Here is a 20,619-nt window from a genome sequence, read left to right on the forward strand (position 1 = left end):
TGCTTAATGTGAAATGTAGAATTAAATAAATGATCATCTATATTTTGCAAAAAATGTCAGGTTCACCAGAGGGGATCTGGTCACGAGGAAGGATCCTGAGTAGTAACGGGCGAGCAGTTAGGTCTAAGACACACGGCATGAAAATCGGTGCGAGTGGAGTGCGATTAAAAAATCGCATTCCACTCGGACCAATATTAGCCTATGTGCCAGCACTCATGAGCGATTATTTTCTCAGCCCTAATCGGAATGAGAAAACAGTCGCAGTATGCTGCGATTGTAATGCGAGACTCTTTCTCTTGCACCCATTCAAGTGTACGGGGCGAGAGGAAAATCGCACTGCACTCGCAGTACACCGGTGTACCGCGACTGCAGTGCGAGATTGGCAATAGCCGGCTATGGAGGAGAGAGGGAGATAAATCCCTCCCTCCCCTCCTCCGCGCCGGCCCTCCCCTCCGCAGCACTGGCCCGCCCCTCCTCAGAGCCGGCCTGCCCCCCGCAGCTGAGGTCCGCTCGCACGGTCCGACCTCAGTCGCAGGGACACTCGCATGACACTTGGCTCTGCTGTACTGCCAGAGTGAGCCGAGTGTCATGCGAGGGGATCACAGTAATCCCCGTGTGGCCCCAGCCTAAAGGGATCATGTCGAATTCAAGTTGGTCAAATGCTCGTACAAGCTCGATGAAAGTAATGAGCATAATGAAAAGTCAATGATTGACCTGTTAGGGTCTCCACCGTCATACAGCCAGCCATAAACAGAGCATTTCCAGCGGGAGAGAGGGCGAGGTTTTTTTGTTTTGGTTGCACTATGTCTGAGAGCATCCTTTTATTCCCTAAGAGAGCCATTCAGAGGCTGCGAGTGGCTCTCCCTTTGAGTGCCTGCTCCCATCATGCAGTGAAGCAAGCCTGTGTGTTATGTTTGTTGTTTCAGAAACAAAATATTCAAATACCATTGATACTCAACTGATCTCCAAGAGTACCCAAGTACCCCGATGATTGAGTAATGAGCAGTGCTGAGCTAGCTCCCTCATCACTAGTCCTGAGCAGAGATGAGTAGATCACTTTGCGCAAGCTCACTCCATTGTCGTGGTGAGTAGTCTCTGATTGTGGAAAGGAGCTGCGCAATTTATCATATCCTCGGGATCACAGGCTTAACTTATGATTAGCTGTGCTAGTGAGACGTCCTATGGACAGGAGCTGGGCGAATTTCCTTACCGTTCAGGATCCTAACTTGGGTGTATGATTAGCTGGGCTGGCGAGACATTACAAATGATATCTCGTCAGCATGGCTAATCATAAGCTGGGCCTGGAATCCAGAGGGTTAGGAAAGCCACGAAGCTCCTGGCCACGGCCAAAGACTACTTTCTGGGACCATGGACCGGAGTCATGCTCATCTCTCGTCTTGTGTAGTGGGTCCTAACCTCTCCAACATGCTGTCCATATGCCCTGCCACTTTTAGAAAAGCAACCATGAACTAGAATTAGTTATCTGATACTGAATATACTGTTTTGGAATGAGAGATACGGATATAATATTTTTTAGGTTTTAGTGATACAAATCCAGCCTTCAGTTTCATGATTTTTTATCAACTGTGTTTTCAAATGGTCTCATAATTTACTGATTTCCTTTTAAGGAGAAAAATGCATTTAGGTTGATGTAATAGTTTCTGACATTAAAGGGCTTTCTTCCTACAGATGACTTTGAACATATTCTCTTGTGACTTTTATTAAAAAATATTATTCTAGGTTCCCGCTGCAAGGGTCATTTATAAAGGAGACAGTTATTTGTGCAGTTGCACCTTCTTATCTGTCAAGAGCAATCCAAGGCTTTCACATATCATCGGTCCTCTGTTTCTGACACTCCCTGTCAGTTGTATGAGTACATGAATCAGTCAGGTTAGGTGCATTCCCTTTATACAAGAAGTATAAAGAGAGAATACTTTTGTGCCTCTTTCTGGACGTAGTCCTATCATGAGAAAACCGTTGATTCATCTATGACTTTGTTAGTACGGTAGGTGATTTAGAGGGACTGTATAAGGTCTACATTTTTTTTTCTTTATTTAAACTACAGTCAGGGCCAGAAATATTTGGACAGTGACACAAGTTTTGTTATTTTAGCTGGTTACAAAACCATGTTCAGAAATACAATTATATATATAATATGGGCTGAAAGTGCACACTCCCAGCTGCAATATGAGAGTTTTCACATCCAAATCGGAGAAAGGGTTTAGGAATCATAGCTCTGTAATGCATAGCCTCCTCTTTTTCAAGGGACCAAAAGTAATTGGACAAGGGACTCTAAGGGCTGCAATTAACTCCGAAGGCGTCTCCCTCGTTAACCTGTAATCAATGAAGTAGTTAAAAGGTCTGGGGTTGATTACAGGTGTGTGGCTTTGCATTTGGAAGCTGTTGCTGTGACCAGACAACATGCGGTCTAAGGAACTCTCAATTGAGGTGAAGCAGAACATCCTGAGGCTGAAAAAAAAGAAAAAAATCCATCAGAGAGATAGCAGACATGCTTGGAGTAGCAAAATCAACAGTCGAGTACATTCTGAGAAAAAAGGAATTGACTGGTGAGCTTGGGAACTCAAAAAGGCCTGGGCGTCCACGGATGACAACAGTGGTGGATGATCGCCGCATACTTTCTTTGGTGAAGAAGAACCCGTTCACAACATTAACTGAAGTCCAGAACACTCTCAGTGAAGTAGGTGTATCTGTCTCTAAGTCAACAGTAAAGAGAAGACTCCATGAAAGTAAATACAAAGGGTTCACATCTAGATGCAAACCATTCATCAATTCCAAAAATAGACAGGCCAGAGTTAAATTTGCTGAAAAACACCTCATGAAGCCAGCTCAGTTCTGGAAAAGTATTTTATGGACAGATGAGACAAAGATCAACCTGTACCAGAATGATGGGAAGAAAAAAGTTTGGAGAAGAAAGGGAACGGCACATGATCCAAGGCACACCACATCCTCTGTAAAACATGGTGGAGGCAACATGATGGCATGGGCATGCATGGCTTTCAATGGCACTGGGTCACTTGTGTTTATTGATGACATAACAGCAGACAAGAGTAGCCGGATGAATTCTGAAGTGTACAGGGATATACTTTCAGCCCAGATTCAGCCAAATGCCGCAAAGTTGATCGGACGGCGCTTCATAGTACAGATGGACAATGACCCCAAGCATACAGCCAAAGCTACCCAGGAGTTCATGAGTGCAAAAAAGTGGAACATTCTGCAATGGCCAAGTCAATCACCAGATCTTAACCCAATTGAGCATGCATTTCACTTGCTCAAATCCAGACTTAAGACGGAAAGACCCACAAACAAGCAAGACCTGAAGGCTGCGGCTGTAAAGGCCTGGCAAAGCATTAAGAAGGAGGAAACCCAGCGTTTGGTGATGTCCATGGGTTCCAGACTTAAGGCAGTGATTGCCTCCAAAGGATTCGCAACAAAATATTGAAAATAAAAATATTTTGTTTGGGTTTGGTTTATTTGTCCAATTACTTTTGACCTCCTAAAATGTGGAGTGTTTGTAAAGAAATGTGTACAATTCCTACAATTTCTATCAGATATTTTTGTTCAAACCTTCAAATTAAACGTTACAATCTGCACTTGAATTCTGTTGTAGAGGTTTCATTTCAAATCCAATGTGGTGGCATGCAGAGCCCAACTCGCGAAAATTGTGTCACTGTCCAAATATTTCTGGACCTAACTGTATGTAGTGATAAATACTTATCCTTTTTCTGTTATTTATTTTTATTTTTTTCATTGTATTTTTTATTTATTTTTATTGTACAATATTATGGGTAAGAACATCTTGCCTTGAACTCTTATTAATGTATTCTGAGATATGCTTTATAGCAGCAACATGTTCATTGATGCAGCTACAGTGGAACCTGGGTTTACGAGTAACTTGGTGTGTGAGTATTTTGCTATACGAGCAAAGCTTGCTGTAAATTTGTAACTCCGTTTACGAGCAAGCTTTGCCGTGCGAGCAAATACTCACCACACACACTTCCGGTTCCGTACTTTAACCACGCTCTGACCCGCTCTTGCAGTCCACACAAACACGCACAAACACACACACACACACACATATTCTGCTCACCTTACCTTCCGTTCCATCGCAGGCCTCCTGGTTCTTGTAGTTCGCCGGTACAGGATGTGTATCGGGTAACCATCGTGGCGATGGAGGAACTTCCGCTGTCAGCCACTTCTCAAAGGCAGCGCGCTGGTCAATCAGAGGCAAGCGGCTCCTGCCTTTAACGTCAGCGCTCTGGCAGCGAAAGTTCCTCCATCGTCGCAATGGTTACCTGATACACATCCTGTACCTGCGGACTTCTAGAACCATCAGGCCGGCGATGGAACGGAAGGTAAGGTAAGCATAATGTATGCGTGTGTGTTTGTGCGTGTTTGTGTGTGTGTGTGTGGAATGGCAGGATCAGGATGGGACATTGAACAAGTTGTGGAACAAATTGTCTGAGCTTGCATTATTTCCTATGGGAAATTTTGCTTTGCTAGACGAGTAACTTGGTTTACAAGCACACTCCCAGAACGGACTATGCTCGTAAACCAGCTTTCCACTGTATTTTAGTGTCATGTACGGCACAAGGAGGTAACCCTAATGTTCCAAAATTATTTGTAGGAACTAGGAGTATAAAGACGACATCGTTCTTGCAGTGTATCTTTAGTGTGTCCATAGTGATAGAATAACCCAACAGAGTGTGTCTTTCTTTTTTTAATTAATAGCAAAGGATAAAATAGCATTGTAGACAATGCTATTCCATATAACAGTATCCAATGAGTAAAATGCATTAATTAAACATAACTTAAAAGATCACTTTCGTTTCAACAAACTTTACATAAATCAACAGTACAGGTGAATTAATCTAAGAAACATTGTAATATATCTTATCAGAGAAGTATATATATTTTTCTTCATTTATGAGCTAGTTCTACATCCCCTTCCACTTAGACTTCTGAATTAATCATCTTTCCTGGGAAAACGAAAAAACAAACAAAAAAAGCTCAAAACCAGACTTAGTCAAAGCAGGATGGGGTACCAGTTATGTTACAAACTATGGCTGGAGTCACATTAGCGTATGGCATCCGATGCAAGAGCATCAGATGCAATATGCTAATGACACTCTGCTAATGCTTTGCTGCGAATGTGAACAGAGTATCATTATTCTGTGTTCCAGTCTTGTGATCGGATCACTGCTGTGGAGGGGAGGGAGAGATTAATCTTTCCGTCTCCTCCATTGTCAGCTGAGGTATACTGTATATCGCACTGCACTTGGATATCATCCGAGTGCAGTCCGATGTTTCACTCGCACCCATAAACTTGTATGGTTGCGAGAGATCCGAGACTCCCAGACAATCACAGCATGCTGCGTGTTTTTCCCTCAGTCTGATTTGGGTTAAGGAAAAAACTTGCGGATCTGAGCTGCAGTATTGTCCTACATGGGGCTGAGTGCAATGCGAGATTTTCTCACATTGCACTCATGCGAGTCATACGCCGGTGTAACTACGCCCTATCTTGAAGTCTATTGAGAAGGAGTATGAGTGAGGAGCAGTTTGCACATTTAAAGACTAGCTGGCACAATCTGATCATACTGTAGCTTCTATTAAATTTATTTTACTTCAGTTCTGGATTCACAGTCACTCAGCTCAGTACTGCAGTATAATGTCTTTCATGATACTACTGTTTCGTGTGCTACAGAGAAAGAATCCAACACGTTGTATTTATTGTGTTTATGAAACACCATAGTAGCTGATCTGTACCCACAATGTTAGAATTAAAAATTAGAGTAAGATCCTGACAAGGTGAAGACTGGTGAAAAATGCAGGCTACAAGTGATATAATGGACAAAAATAGTTATTACTCATATAAACACAGTTTTTTCTGAAAAGTTTCATAAAACAGATACACATTTAGGCCTAGGACACACGGCAAGAAAAACAGTGTGAGTGGAATGTGATAAAAAATCGCATTCCACTCGAACCAATATTACTCTATGGGGCAGCACCCATGAGCGATTATTTTCTCAGCCCTAATCGGACCGAGAAAACAGTCGCAGCATGCTGCGGGTGTAATGCGATCCTGTTTCTCGCAACCATTCAAGTCTATGGGGCAAGAGAAACCTCACACTGAGGTCGCAGTACACCGGTGTACCGCGAGTGCAGGGTGAGAATGGCAATAGCCAGTAACGGAGGAGAGAGGGAGATAAATCCCTTTCCTCTGCAGCAACGGCCCTCCCTCTGCAGCTGTGGTCTGATCACACGATCGGACCACAGTCGCAGGGACACTCGCATGACACTCTGCTCCCGCTGTGCAGCCAGCGTGAGCTGAGTGTCATGCGAGGACTCGTACTTAACTCCGTGTGGCCTCAGCCATAAAGGAGTTTTCCCCACTAACAAAGTTCATTTTATCCAACAGATCTTGAAATAATAATTTCCACAATTGGATGAGTTTACAAAAAATGTTCTTGTGCTGCAATAATCTTATAAATGTGTCCCTGCTATGTACTGTGGCCCTGTCTGACCACGCAGAAACATGGTCTGTTCATACCAGATGTCCTGAGCCGGGGAGCAAGTAAAAAAGTATACAGACATTATAACACGGGATCACAAATAATTTTTTCTTGAGGTAAAATATTTTTTTAAACAGGCAGTGAAATGTTTTACCTCACAAAAAGACCCCACTATGATCCAGTGCTGTAATGTCTTTATAATTTTTTTTTTGCTCCACCCCGAGATGGGGTATGAACAGACCATGCCCCTGTGCGGTCAGACACAGCCATTACACAGTACATAGCAGGGACACGTATATAAGATTATCTCAGCACAGAAACATTTTTTTTAAATATATCCAATTGCGGAAATTATTATTATTCCAACAACTATTGGTTAAAATGAACTTTAAAGTTAACTTTATTCCTGGGAAAATCCCTTTAACAAACATAAATTTTATAACTCATACAAAGGTCATTGTAGCCCTTAATCAGGCAATTTCTTTTATACCTTTCACTTCACTGGGTCACAAAATATGGCTATATTTTTTAAAACCCGATATTATGTCTATATGTGCTATACCCAAAGCAAGAAAAGAGTTTTATATAGTTATAGATTGGAATCCTGCACTGTAAAAGGTCACACAAACACTAAGTATATGAGTGTGAAAAGAAAACTAGGGCTTCACAGCGAGTCAATGCAGTTCTAAAAGCGGAAAGCATCCTTGTTATTTATTGAGCTCTTTGACAGTGTAATTTATACTTGTCTGTATTTCTGGTGCTGACTCACTTCTATCCAAATCAGTTCATTCATAATGTTTAGACTTCTTGTGAGCCATAGGCAAAAGTAGGTGCCATATTGGCTTACGCAGATTTCATTTCACATGCAAGAGCCCACTTGTGTCTGCCAAAAACTGCCCTTTGTTGTTTTTTTTTTGCCCTCTTGTTCTTGTTATTTAAGAAATAAAAGGTCTTTGATTTTGAATTCTCAACAATGTATAATTACAGAAGACTGTGTTTTAAGGCAAAGCGGATAACAGTTGTGTGCTAAAGAAACACCTCTCACACTCCTGCTATGGTTTATTCAGATAAATTGATTCACTGGCCATTGGTCTCAATTTGATCTAAAAACCTGAAACCCGTTAAACATTTTGATAACACTATGCGATTATCAAAACTCGTATTATTGAGAATAGCCTCACTGAAAAGGCTGATTAAATAATGATTTGTATGATAGGATCATTTATAAGTATACACTACATACAAAAAGGTAGTGATATTTGGTTTTCGGGTGAAATTTCAGGATGATCCTAAAATGCACTCTAACCTTTTCAGGTGAACTTAATGTGACCTTCTCTAAACCTCTAAATGCTCATGTCCTACTCTTCAATGTTTCAGTAGTTTTTGTACAACTTGCTGTTCACTAATAAGCAGCCTAAGGGCAACATTTACAACAGGTGATAATCCATGATTCACCCTATACATTTCGGGGTTACATTAGAATTGGTATTTCAACAGTCCTTCTCATCATGCTTTTCACAGTTTGACATCATGAGACAAAGATGACACTAAATAAGATCAACAGTACCTCGTCATTGTGAGGCTTCAAGTAGGATGTTCTCAGATGCAAGTGGTCACTGAGCTTAGAGCAGGGGTGTACAACATTGTTTGATACTCGGGCCACATTGCCTTAATGAACCAATCCCAAGGGCCGCAAAAATGTTTTAAAGGGGTACATACATGAATACATCACCAGAACCACCATCAGTAGATCGATACTAGAGATGAGCAAACCTGAGGTTCAGTGTTCGGTTCTCGACCAAACACCAACTTCTTTTTTTTTTTTTTTTAAAAAAACAAAACAAAAAACAGAGTACAGGCACTTTTCCTATGAACTTTACTGGTGCGAAGATCGCTGTGATCAGGTATGCTCAGTGCTCTGCCCAGTGCGAGCCTCTTGCAGTGTTGAATGGCTTGCACTGGGGATCACAACCTTGTTATCAGATGTAGTGTGCTACCCCCACCCCACAAGAAAATGGAAAACCCCTGCCTACCTGCCCCTGGAAGTGATCTGCATATCGCTGGCTGCATGTGGATGGAGACCTGCACTTCCAATCAGTGACGTACGGTTCGGTTGCACATGCCGAACTGAACTTCCACAGGTTAATAACTTATCTCTAATCAATACATCACTAGAAGCACATTTTTAGTATTTGAGGAGGATTTGAAGAGTTTCTGCTCAAAAAATATCAGTGTGAAAGAGATCCTGAATCCATTGATGTATCACTTAGATTACTGGATGAAGCCGTTCTGCCACAATCAGAAACTTTATATTTAGCATGAAGCAGAGCTGAGAGCTGCGTTTGCCCACACCCGGCTTTCTATAGAGATTGTACATTAACAGTGAGGTATCAATCAGAGCAGAAGGCATGCCGGACTGCTATGCACATGACATTGTAGTCTGCATAATGATAAGTCCTGCACAACAGATCAGCCCTTGATAAGACGGGAATCCCTGAATTTCATGTTATAACCCTTGCAGAATTTTGTCCTCACCTTACATAGCAAAAACCTGCTGACAGATTCCCTTTAAAGTGAACCAATCAGGATTTTCGTATATAACCTAAAGCCAGTGCTATACTGGCACTATCAGGTTGATTCTCTACATACCTTTAGTGATCAGCTCGGATGTTTATGTTTTTATATCCAAGAAAGTAAAGTTTATAAAATCATCAGCTTCTTGAGTGACAGCAGCTGAGGATCAGGTAACATCTGGGGGGGTATTCATAGTTATCCCCTCCCCCTGTTAGAATTAGCATAAGTATTATACAATCGATTTACTTTTTCACTAGCAGAATCTGTGTGAGGTCATACCCATGTGACCAGGAGGGGTGGGGCCTCAGTCAACAGAAAATGTTGCTTCCTGGTATCAGCTTTGTTGGCTGAGGCCCAGCCCCTTCTGGTCACATGGGTGTGACCTCACACAGGTCCTGCTAGGGAAAAAGTAAATCGATTGTATAATACTTATGCTAATTCTAACAAGGGGTGGGGATAACTATGAATACCTCCAGCTATTATCTGATCCTCAGCTGCTGTCACTCAAGAAGCTGATGATTTTATTAAACGTTACTGTCTTGGATTTAAATATCTAAACCATCCGAGCTGACCACTACAGGTATGTAGAGAATCAGCCTGATAGTGCCAGCTAGGTTATATATGAAAATCCTGGTGATTCGTTCCCTTTAAATCCCCTACATGCATGATATATTGGTGTATATTACAAAACCCATAGCAAGCTGTAACACAGTGAAAGAGTGATGCAAACATGTTTAGGTCATCCTATAATGTTATGTTCCGACAAGAAGTAAAAAAAAAAAAACAATAAACCTATATGACCGTGCAGATTTTAACTTGGGGCTCAGTAATGAACCCCTGCGTTACATGCTGAGAGGGGTTAGAACCGTTAATAGAGATAAAAGGAAAAGAGATGTGGAAATATACAAAAAGTGCATGTAAACTAATGCTAAAAGCCTCAATACCAAGATTATGGAATTGGAATTGATAATGGTGGGAGAAAATTCTGACAGAGTGAGCATACTTGTGACGTGGCTGTAGGAAAGCTATTACTAGACAGGATATTTGCAGTGTTATAGTTTGTTTAGGAAAAACCTCTGAAGCCCATCTTGCATGCTGTCCCTGGGTGTGGAAGATGGGGGCAGGAAAACATAAAATATAATGATAGGCTTTATTGTAAGTTTGCAAGTATAATGGAAGAGACTCAAAATCTTCTCATAAAGCAAATGGATGAGGCAGAAAATCATAGAAAAATAAGTATTATGGAGGACTACCTCAATATGAATTGAAAAGTGGAACCTGCTGTCCCATCACCGGTAACAAGGAAAGAGATGTTTCACTATTGATGAGCCCAACAGAGAAGGGTCGCACTTCTAGGCCTAATTTCAACCAATATATCAAGCAGGATATCAAATGTAAAGATTTGAGGTCACCTAGATAATAGTTACCATAAAAGAAACATGTTTTCATGTATCCTTTATATGTTGCTTAGTAGAACTACAAAATTGCTAAACCTCAGGAAACCCAATTTTCTTTTTCAAGAGATCACATTAATGGAATAAAATAGGGCAATGTCCTCAAAAGTAAAAGTACACAAGCTAATTTGGACATTTCTAAAAGCATCTTATTTAGGTTCTGTAAAAGATATTTATAAGAAAAAAAACAAGGTAGAAATAGCTAAATAAAACTGTAAACTAAGAAAGCCATTAGAAGGGGTTGTCCTTTTTAAAATATTATTAGCCCATAGGCTCAGAGGTGAATAAAAATAAAATATTGAGCCTAAATTTACCTTCCACTGGGCCAACAATGCCTCTCCACCACGGTCCCAGTTTTGACGTCACACTGACAATGCTGCGGTCAATCACTACATTTATCGGCAGCAGAGTATATTGTACAAGCTACTGAGGCTAGTGATTGACTGTCAATGTGATTTCACCGCTGCAACCTATCATTAAAGACCGGAGCAGTGGCAGAGAGACCTTACTGAATCCAAGAAGGGGGAGTAAAAGTGCCATATGTTATTTTAAAACTCTTTGAGCCTACGGGTATTAATATTTAAAACTGGAAAGCCCTATTTTAAAATTATGGAGAAAATAAATTTATGAAGAACTACATAAATAATCTGATACCTACACACGTGGTCAAAACTGTTGGTACCCCTCGTTTAATGAGGGAAAAACTCACAATGGTCACAGAAATAATTTGAATCTGACAAAAGTAATAATAAATAAAAAATCTATGAAAATGAACAAATAAAAGTCAGATATTGCTTTTCAGCCATGCTTCCACAGACTTTTTTAAGAAATAAAACTCATGAAATAAGCCTGTTCAGTCTTCCAAGACCCATGGTGTGCAGTAGACCCTCGGGGTCAGTCCCCAAGCCGCTGACCTGCAGCTAATGTCAGAGGAAAAAAGGAGGTTCCAGCAGTAATCTTTCATATTTATTGAATCATATGAAAATCCATGTTGGACAGCGAGAGAGTCACAGAGTGAGTGACTGTCCAACATGGATTTTATTAGGATTCAATAGATTTGGAGGGTTCTATACAATTTCCATTGCTGGAACCTCCTTTTTTCTTCTGACTAGTTTTGTTTACTTCACCACCTGTGCAAACCATGCTCAAGCTGCTTCTAATCCTGCAGACATCACTTCATCTGTCTTGCTGCTCCTAGATTCCCGAGGGTATCTCATTCTCATGTCTCACATGCCATCCTGCCGGCTGCACCGACCCCCAGTGCCCATTTACCTACCCATATCTGTGGGTGAGTGGGTACACTTCATATAGGAAATTTAACAGTAATAAAGTCCTGCATGATTTACAGTGTTCAATTGATGCCCTATATAAAAGAAACTCATATATTGTATTTAGCTCACTTTTGCATGAGTGTTTTGTAGACCCTGTATATACCTAAGTAAAAAAAATCTAATAGTGTGCCTTGTATGTAAGTTAATACTGAATACAGGTGCTTAGTGCACCTTTAGAGTGGCCATGCAGTTCAGTGCCCTTCACACTTACTTATTTTGCATCCATCTCCACCCCATCTTCCTTGACTGACAGCATTAGATTTATCAGATCCAGTGGAGGGCAGAGATAGATGAGAAGCCAGTAGGCAAGAAGGTGCACCTTACTGCTCGGCCACTGCAAAGAGTCACTGAGCATCTGTGCTTGGTTTGTACAGTCATTTTGTGTTAATTGAAAATTATTTACATAGTTACTTAGGTTAAAAAAAGACCTAGGTCCATCTAGTTCAACCTTCCTCCACCAGTTCTACATTTGGTCACTAAGTCATTTATAACTAACAATGATGTGTGTACTGAGGAAATCATCCAGCCCTTTTTTAAAAGCTGTTATAGTATCTGCCATTACTATCTCTTGTGGTAGGGCATTCCACAGTCTGACTGCTCTAACTGTAAAGAACCCTATAAATACTGTAAGTTTAACACAGGACGCACTGGTCAACTTATGTTAAGTGCCGAAGTATGGAGTAATAACAACAGAGCTCGAACCCTAGTTTGTAGAGTATATAAGATGCATATACAATTGTTCAAATGGACATAGAAATGTTTGGCTCTTCCACTAGATCATTAAAGCACCACTTCAGCAGTTATTTGTTTCCCCGTTGGGGTGGTGCTTTAAGTCCCCTGCCCCTGTCATAACCTCATGTTCCAGCGTCTTCATCTGTTTTCACTCCCATTGGTCTCTGGCAAATTGCAACCTGCCAGCAGCTCCAGTGTTTCATAGAGTGCAGCGGAGGTCACAACTCAGTACAAGTCTATGAGAGCCTCATACTAGTTCTCACAGACTTGCACTGAGCACTTGTGAGGTAAATTCTGACTTCAGGCCAGGTGGAAGTTACGGGTACAAGTTGGTGCTGTGGGATGGGAGCCATGCCTAAAAAGGATGAAAACGCCAAAGGGTAAATATAAGACATGGGGCAGGGGACTTAAGCAGCATTCCAGCGCTGGGGAAAAAAAACAAAACAAAAAGAAATGCTGGAGTGGTGCTGTAATAAAAAAATAATTTTAATGAGACACTGTTTCAAACTAATAATATGATTTGCCCAACACTAAATTACATTGTTAATATACAACTAATAGACTAAGTAGATTGTAGTTTTTCCAATATTGTACTCTCATTAGAAGCACCATTCCTTAGCTCCCCTATTGCTGCAGTACACACCACCCTACTTGTGCCAGGGACGGCCAGCACAATTGTAAAAACCTATCAAGCAAGTTTAACAAACTTAATATTTCTGACACCACCATAAACAGAGTGGCAGTTATGACAACTAGAGATGAGCGGTTCCGTGGAGGTTCGGTTCGCCGAGCCTCCACTGGCTCGAGCTTGACCCAAACACTGGCGCAAGTAACTGATTGGCAGTTTAAGTCTCCGCCCACATTCAGCTAGCCATAAGCAGATCACTTCCAGGGGAGGGTAGTCGGGCTTTTTCAAACAATTGTTTTAGGTTGCACACTACATCAGTTCATGCTATTGTTGCCCCCAGTGTGAGTGTGGCGCCCCTGACCTTGTCAGGCACCACTGAGTACTGCACTCATGCTGGGGCAGTGCTTCCAGGTAATCCTAAAAGGCTGTAATAGGGTGTGTACGCACAGACACATAGCAACCAGATCTCCCACACCTTGAGAGGGGACCCTTGGGTAGACTCAAGAGGGGGCTTGCCTCCACATCTCATCAAGGGGTGTAGTGGAGGGCCTGTGAGCTAAGATGCAGAGGCAGAAAGGAAAGGAGTGGAGCGAGCCAGTCTGGTAGTGGTGAGCGGCGGTTGCTAGGAAATGCAGACGCGCGCTCACACTAGTCAGACCCTGCGCACGTAGTAGCTGTTAGCGAGGGAGAACGGTTACCAGTCAGTCAGAAAGACGCTGAGGGAGTCAGTCAGTCGAGTACGGGGACTCCTGGTGACTAGGCACGTACGGGATACAGGTTCCCAGAGCAGGCTCAAGTTTAACTACCTGCTAAACCTGCCGGTGAGGGGAACTACAAGTCCCTCCCCAACCATCGAGAGTCCGAGCCTCAGCAGCAATGAGGGGACCCATAAGGGGGGTCGAGCCTGGAGCCATCTCACTTGGTCCACACTGCCGGCAAACGGGCCAAAAAGGGGAGAAAAGGAAGTAGCGACTTCCCTGGATGAATCCCACGGTACTTCAAGTCAGGGGTTATCCGAAACAAGAAGTGCAAGAAAGGCGAGTTAATGGTTACCCTTAGACCGGCCTAAAGGATACCTGGTTTCACCTGGTTTAATCTCAGCATCACCCGGGTACCTCACAAAACATCTAAAAGTGAGTAAAGAGCCGTTGAAATACTTTCTGAACTGAGCCTGAGTTATTCTGGGACCTGTTGTTCTATACACCTGAGCCCCTGGAGCCAGCCTCACGGGAGGCCACACCATCCGACTGCAGACTCCATCAGCCCCAGACGCTCATTAAACCTGCAGTGGCGGTCACCCATATCCCTGACCGCAAACTGTGAGTGGCGTCACGATACATACAAACAAAAACTACATACCTGTTGCCTTGCCATGTATTAAAGAAGACCCTCTGGTGTCCCTGAAGGTGGATCGATGTCCATGGACGTCCGGGCCACACATTTGCCGTCACGAACAGAATCATGAACTAGACCTGTTTTGACAGATGACAGTGTGCCTTGGCGGTCCGACTGAAAAATTTGAACAGCCGCCATTTTAGCCACCACTGAAAAAGAAAGTGCGTCATCAAGAAGCTGCAGCTCGCGCAGGAGAAGAAACCGCCCATGGAGAGGAGTGACAGCCCCAGTATGGAGAGAGCGCTCTGACACAGTGAAAGGAGAAGATGGGGGCGGATCTGTCCCCGGACTGCTGGGACACACCAGTCCTGTGGGAGGAGAACAACCAACAACGAAACTAAGACCAAAGTTTGAACAGAACCTGGTGAGGAAAAATAGAGGCAAGATGGCGTCAGCCGAAGGTGACAAAAAGAAGCAGGTTTGGACAAGGCCCATGACTGCAGAGGAGTTGGAGGCAGAAGTGGAAAGAATCACTGACTGTAAGGAGGAGCAGAGTAGGTGAGAGATAGCCGCCTGGAAGAAGAGGATGTTAGCAGCGATAAGAAACCTGCTGTTGTCTGTGCAAAGAGGTCCACCTGGAGGTGCCGCCCATGCCCAGCATTAGTACTTATGATAATAAGACCACAGATATTAACGCACGACTCCAGCGGGGTTTTTTTTATTGCACCACTGGAGTAGTGCTTTAAATGTAAATTCCCTGCCCCCTGCCTTATACTCCCCTTCTAGTGTATTCTTCTGTTTCCATCGTTGCTCCGGTCGGTCTCCTGTGATTTATGACCTGCTGGCAGCTCCAGTGTTTCATGGATTGCGCTGGAGGTCACAACTCAATACATGTCTATGAAAGCCTCGTTCTCTCTCTCATAGCGTTTTTACTGAGACCTTGTGACATAACTTCTAAGTTCCACATGAAGCCATCAAAATGGGAGTATAGACAGGAGCACGGGCTTACATTTAAAGCGCCACTCCAGCGCTGAAAAATAAACAAAAGCTGGAGTAGTGCTTAAACAAAATACTTGGGTCATACTGGCCTATAATTAAGACAGGTTCTGATTTGAAAGAATCCATTCTTTCCTATCTAATTGTCACTTATAGAGGAGGAAAATTCCTAAGAGACTGTTTGGTGCTTTGTACCTTAAGAATACAACTAATCTTTCGTTGCTAAAACTGACAGGCTCATATCCCTGTGTTAATTGTACATTTTGTTTGTATTAACCTAAGAGGAAAGAACTCATGAGTCCCAGAGATGGAAAAAAAATCAATTAAAATACTTCATAAACTTGAAATCAATAGACATCATCTATGTGGCCAGATGTACCTGACAAAAAATCTATGTGGGCAACACTATCCGGAATTTAGAAGATGCATCTCCAGATATGTTAGCTCTCTAAGTACAGGGGAAGATACGAACCTTACATAGTTACATAGTTCATATGGTTGATAAATATCCATCAAGTTCAATCAAGGGATGAGAAAGATCAATAGGAAATGGCACAACCACAGTGCATTATTCAGTCCACCCCAAACGTTTTAATCCCAGTTGTGGATCCACTGGAGCAATTATTCAGAATTTTTTTTTACACATTAGCATTTATTATTTTCATCCAAGCCTTGTTCAAAACCATCAATGGTTTCCGTTGTGACCAGCTTGCTCCTGAGATGTACTATCTGCAAAATATATTAGATGCATGTAACTTTGGAGGATAATCCAGATGAAACTTGGCCCTATAAGTGGCAACTTGGATAAGCTGCCCTGCCTCCTCCAAAAAAATACAATTAAAAGTAATGAAAATATCATATGTATCCCAAAATGGTACCATTAAAAATGTCAGCTTGTCACCCAAAAAACTGTTCTTGTACACCCTCTCAGTTGCTACTCTTGGAAAAGGAGGAAGAAAAAGCAAATGCTCAAGAACGGAAGATCACCTTCTCTTGAAGGTGTTAATGTGTGGAGTGCTTCCAAGGTAGAATGTTTTTCTGGGCAATATGTGCCTAGAGATTGGTACTTCAACCTGTCACTGTTTGTCCTAAACATATCTACATATAGCAGCCAATAAAACAAGCCAAGTTCTGATTAATCGCAATTAACTACAGATCCAGTATTCAGAGTTGCTCAAACATATCTATTCTTTTTAAAGAGGACCAACCACCAGGATTTTCATATATAAACTAAAGCCAGTGCTATACTGGCGCTATCAGGCTGAGTCTATACATATCTTTAGTTGTGAGATCGAATGTATAGTTTCTGAAATATAGAAAAATCAAGTTTGAGAAATGCACTGTTATTTGATTGATAGCAGCTACAGATTAATAGGTGGGATTGGTTTTGCTAGTTATCTAGAAAACAGACAGGCTCCTGTATGCTTGCCTGTCCTTCCTCCCCCTGTCCTACATCCACTCCTCCTCCCCCTTTAATAACAGGGACAGGGCGAGGAAGAACAGGCAAGCAGACAGGGACGGGAATAACTACCAAAACTCGACCCACCTATTAGATATTCTGTAGCAGCTATCAATCAAATAACCATACATGTCACAATCTTTACTTGCCTATATTTCATAAACTATACATCCGATCTCACAACTAAAGGTATGCATAGAATCCGTATGATAGTGCCATTATAGCACTGGCTTTAGTTTATATATGAAAATCCTGGTGAGTGGTCCTCTTTAACCTCGCAAAGAAAAGGAGGATTTTTTTTCCCATCGATAGACAAACCTCTTTATCAGTACTCAATAAGAGTACTACACCTCAGAGGTTCTTTTGTTACCAAATTATAAGAAATGTCAACTGTCTTTGAAATAAGCTGCAAAATAAATAAAACCACTCAAAGGATGAAATAATAAAGAAAAACCCCTGGATAAGTACTGTAGCAGCTGGGCGCAATGACTGGGGAGACAGATGACAAGGGGTGAAGGGCAGGACATCATATTAACCATGGCTTTATGCACAACACAACTTTGTTTTTATTATTGATATTATATTTTTATAAGATTGAGCAGATTAGGTTTTCTCGTTAAATCCTCTTGCTATATTCAAGCCCCTTATTCGCTGCAGCTGTAAGATTTATTTTTTTAAATCACTTTAAATCCTCTAGGGCACTCGGCTATATTGTTGTGTTATCTGCAGCCGCTGTTGTAAGAAATAACTACCCTATGAATAAATAATTGTGTGACACTTTAATGGATTCTCCATACTTATATTCTGCTGCAAGACCTGGATATCAATAACTAATGTGACTGTGATATAACTATATTGAGAAGACAGACGAGTGAGTTAATTCTTTTAAACAATATATGACATCCTGACAGATGGAAAATGATTTATCGTTTACATTGTCTGCTATGGGAGTCTGCAGATCACTGCAGACCCAGCAGCTTCAGTAGGATTGATATGGATCTGTCAAAATAAAATGAAGGAAATTACGTATACTGTGTGTCTCAAAGACCATACATAAAGATCTGCTTTTGTACGAAGGACGTATTCTCACTTTTGGGAATTCTGTCAAGATTTAGATCCAGATTATTCACCCAAATCCTAACATTTACACAGTTAATGAAAATAAATAGGTTTTTTTTTCATTGTACTCACATACAGCTGGAAAAATCCGTACAAAATCATAAATGCGCTGCAGATTTTCTTATTCACAGGATGATAAATAATTACCTTGGATTCCTTGGACCCCATTAAATTACATTATGGCTAATCCACATGCGAGTCCACTTGCACATCCTCTGCAGAAATCCAAGCTACTGCCCCTAATTTCATTGAAAAATCTTTGACAAATTTGCCATAGGCCTAGAATTGTATTAAAATAAATGAGACGTATATGATGAATACGGTGCAAGCAAAGTATAGATTTCTGGTCTGGCAGTATTTCAGTTCTGTCTGCAGTTAGTTTGTTAGTTACATTATTAGTACAGTTGAAAAATGACAAAAGTCCATCAAGATCAGCCAAAGAAAAGTAGATGATATCAAGAAGGGGTATAAGTACAACCATAATAAAGATACCAGGAAGGGGTATAAGTACAGCCATAATGCAGATACCGAGAAGGGATAGAAGTACAGCCATAGTGCAGATACCAAGAAAGGGTGTAACCATAATGCAGATACTTTGAAGGGGTATAAGTACAACCATAATACAGATACCGGGAAGGGGTATAAGCACAACCATAATGCAGATACTGGGGAGAGGTATAAGCACAACCATAATACAGATACTGGGGAGAGGTATAAGCACAACCATAATGCAGATGCCAGGAAGGGGTATAAGCACAACCACTTCTCTGCTGTCCAGAATCCCAGAGTGCCTATCGGCTATATCTTCCTTCTTTTCCTCTCGCTTCCTAAAGCTCAATGTGGCCAAAACTGAACTGATCATCTTTCCTCCGTCTCACCTACACTCTCTACCTGATCTACCTATTACAATAAATAACATCACGCTCTCCCCAGCACCCAAAGTTCGGTGCCTTGGAGTGATCTTTGACTCTGCCTTGTCCTTCATACCACACATCCAATCCCTCACCACCTCCTGCCATCTTCAACTCAAAAATATTTTCAGAATCCGTCCTTTCTCAATTCTCAATCTACAAAAATGCTAGTGCATGCTCTCATAATCTCCCGCTTTGACTACTGCAACATCCTCCTCTGTGGTCTCCCTTCTTACACGCTCGCCCCTCTCCAGTCCATCCTTAATTCTGCTGCTCGAAAGATCCACCTCTTTCCTCAATACCACCTCACTTCTCCTCTCTACAAATCCCTCCATTGGCTCCCAATCTTCCATCGTATCCAATTCAAACTACTAACACTGACCTACAAAGCCATCCATAATATGTCTCCTCCGGATATCTCTGAACTAATCCTTCGCTACACTCCAAAACGTAATCTCCGGTCCTCCCAAGATCTCCTTCTCTCCTCCTCTCTCATTCGCTCCTCACGCAACCGACTCCAAGACTTCTCCCGAGCATCCCCAGTCTCCTGGAACTCGCTGCCTCAACACGTCAATCTATCTACTACACTTGCAAACTTCAAACGGAACCTGAAAACTCATCTGTTCAGAAATGCCTATAAATTTCAATGAACCCACTGCCCCACCACTGTGCTGAGCTGCCGCCCCACCACCGTGCGGAGCTGCCGCCCCACCACCGTGCGGAGCTGCCGCCCCACCACCGTGCGGAGCTGCCGCCCCACCACCGTGCGGAGCTGCCGCCCCTCCACCGTGCGGAGCTGCCGCCCCACCACCGTGCGAAGCTGCCGCCCAACCTACACCCCACCTACTGTCTCCTCTCCAAAGTCCTTTAGAATGCAAGCCCGCAAGGGCAGGGCCCTCTTCCCTCTGTACTAGCCTGTCTATTAAAACTTGTATATTCATTCTGTATGTAACCCCCTTCTCATGTACAGTACCATGGAATCAATGGTCTCTACAAATAAATAATAATAATAATAACCATAATGCAGATACTGGGAAGGGGCATAAGCACAACCATAATGCAGATACCGGAAAGGGGTATAAGCACAACCATAATGCAGATACTAGGAAGGGGCATAAGCACAACTATAATGCAGATACCGGGAAGGGGTATAAGCACAACCATAATGCAGATACTGGGGAGAGGTATAAGCACAACCATAATGCAGATAATGAGAAGGGTTGTAAGCACAATGATAATGCAGATACCAGGGTATAAGTTCAAATATAATGAAGATACCAGGAAAGGATATAAGTACATCCATAATGCAGGTACCAATCATGCTTAAACGAGAAGATTTTTCCCGCCTTATCCTTATGGTTAATTAGATCAACGTTCAGAAAAGGAATTCTTTCCATTTTCATAAGTATTTTAAAAAGCATCCAAATCTTTTTTGAAACCTTTGAAGGTTCCCACTGTGACCAGCCCTGAGGTAGCTGTTTCATACATTATTATTTCTCGTGGTAAATAAGGATTTTCTCCTCCAGACGGAGGGATTGAGGAGGCTT

General features: G+C 42.1%; 1 protein-coding gene across 5 annotated transcripts in view; it reads left to right on the forward strand.

Annotated features, from left to right (window-relative positions):
- IL1RAP (interleukin 1 receptor accessory protein) overlaps nucleotides 1-20,619 on the forward strand; it is a 331,833-nt gene that overhangs the window by 157,078 nt on the left and 154,136 nt on the right. The window lies entirely within an intron of this gene.

The sequence above is a fragment of the Anomaloglossus baeobatrachus genome, chromosome 3, assembly GCF_048569485.1.
Source record: "Anomaloglossus baeobatrachus isolate aAnoBae1 chromosome 3, aAnoBae1.hap1, whole genome shotgun sequence".
Taxonomy (NCBI): Eukaryota; Metazoa; Chordata; class Amphibia; order Anura; family Aromobatidae; genus Anomaloglossus; species Anomaloglossus baeobatrachus.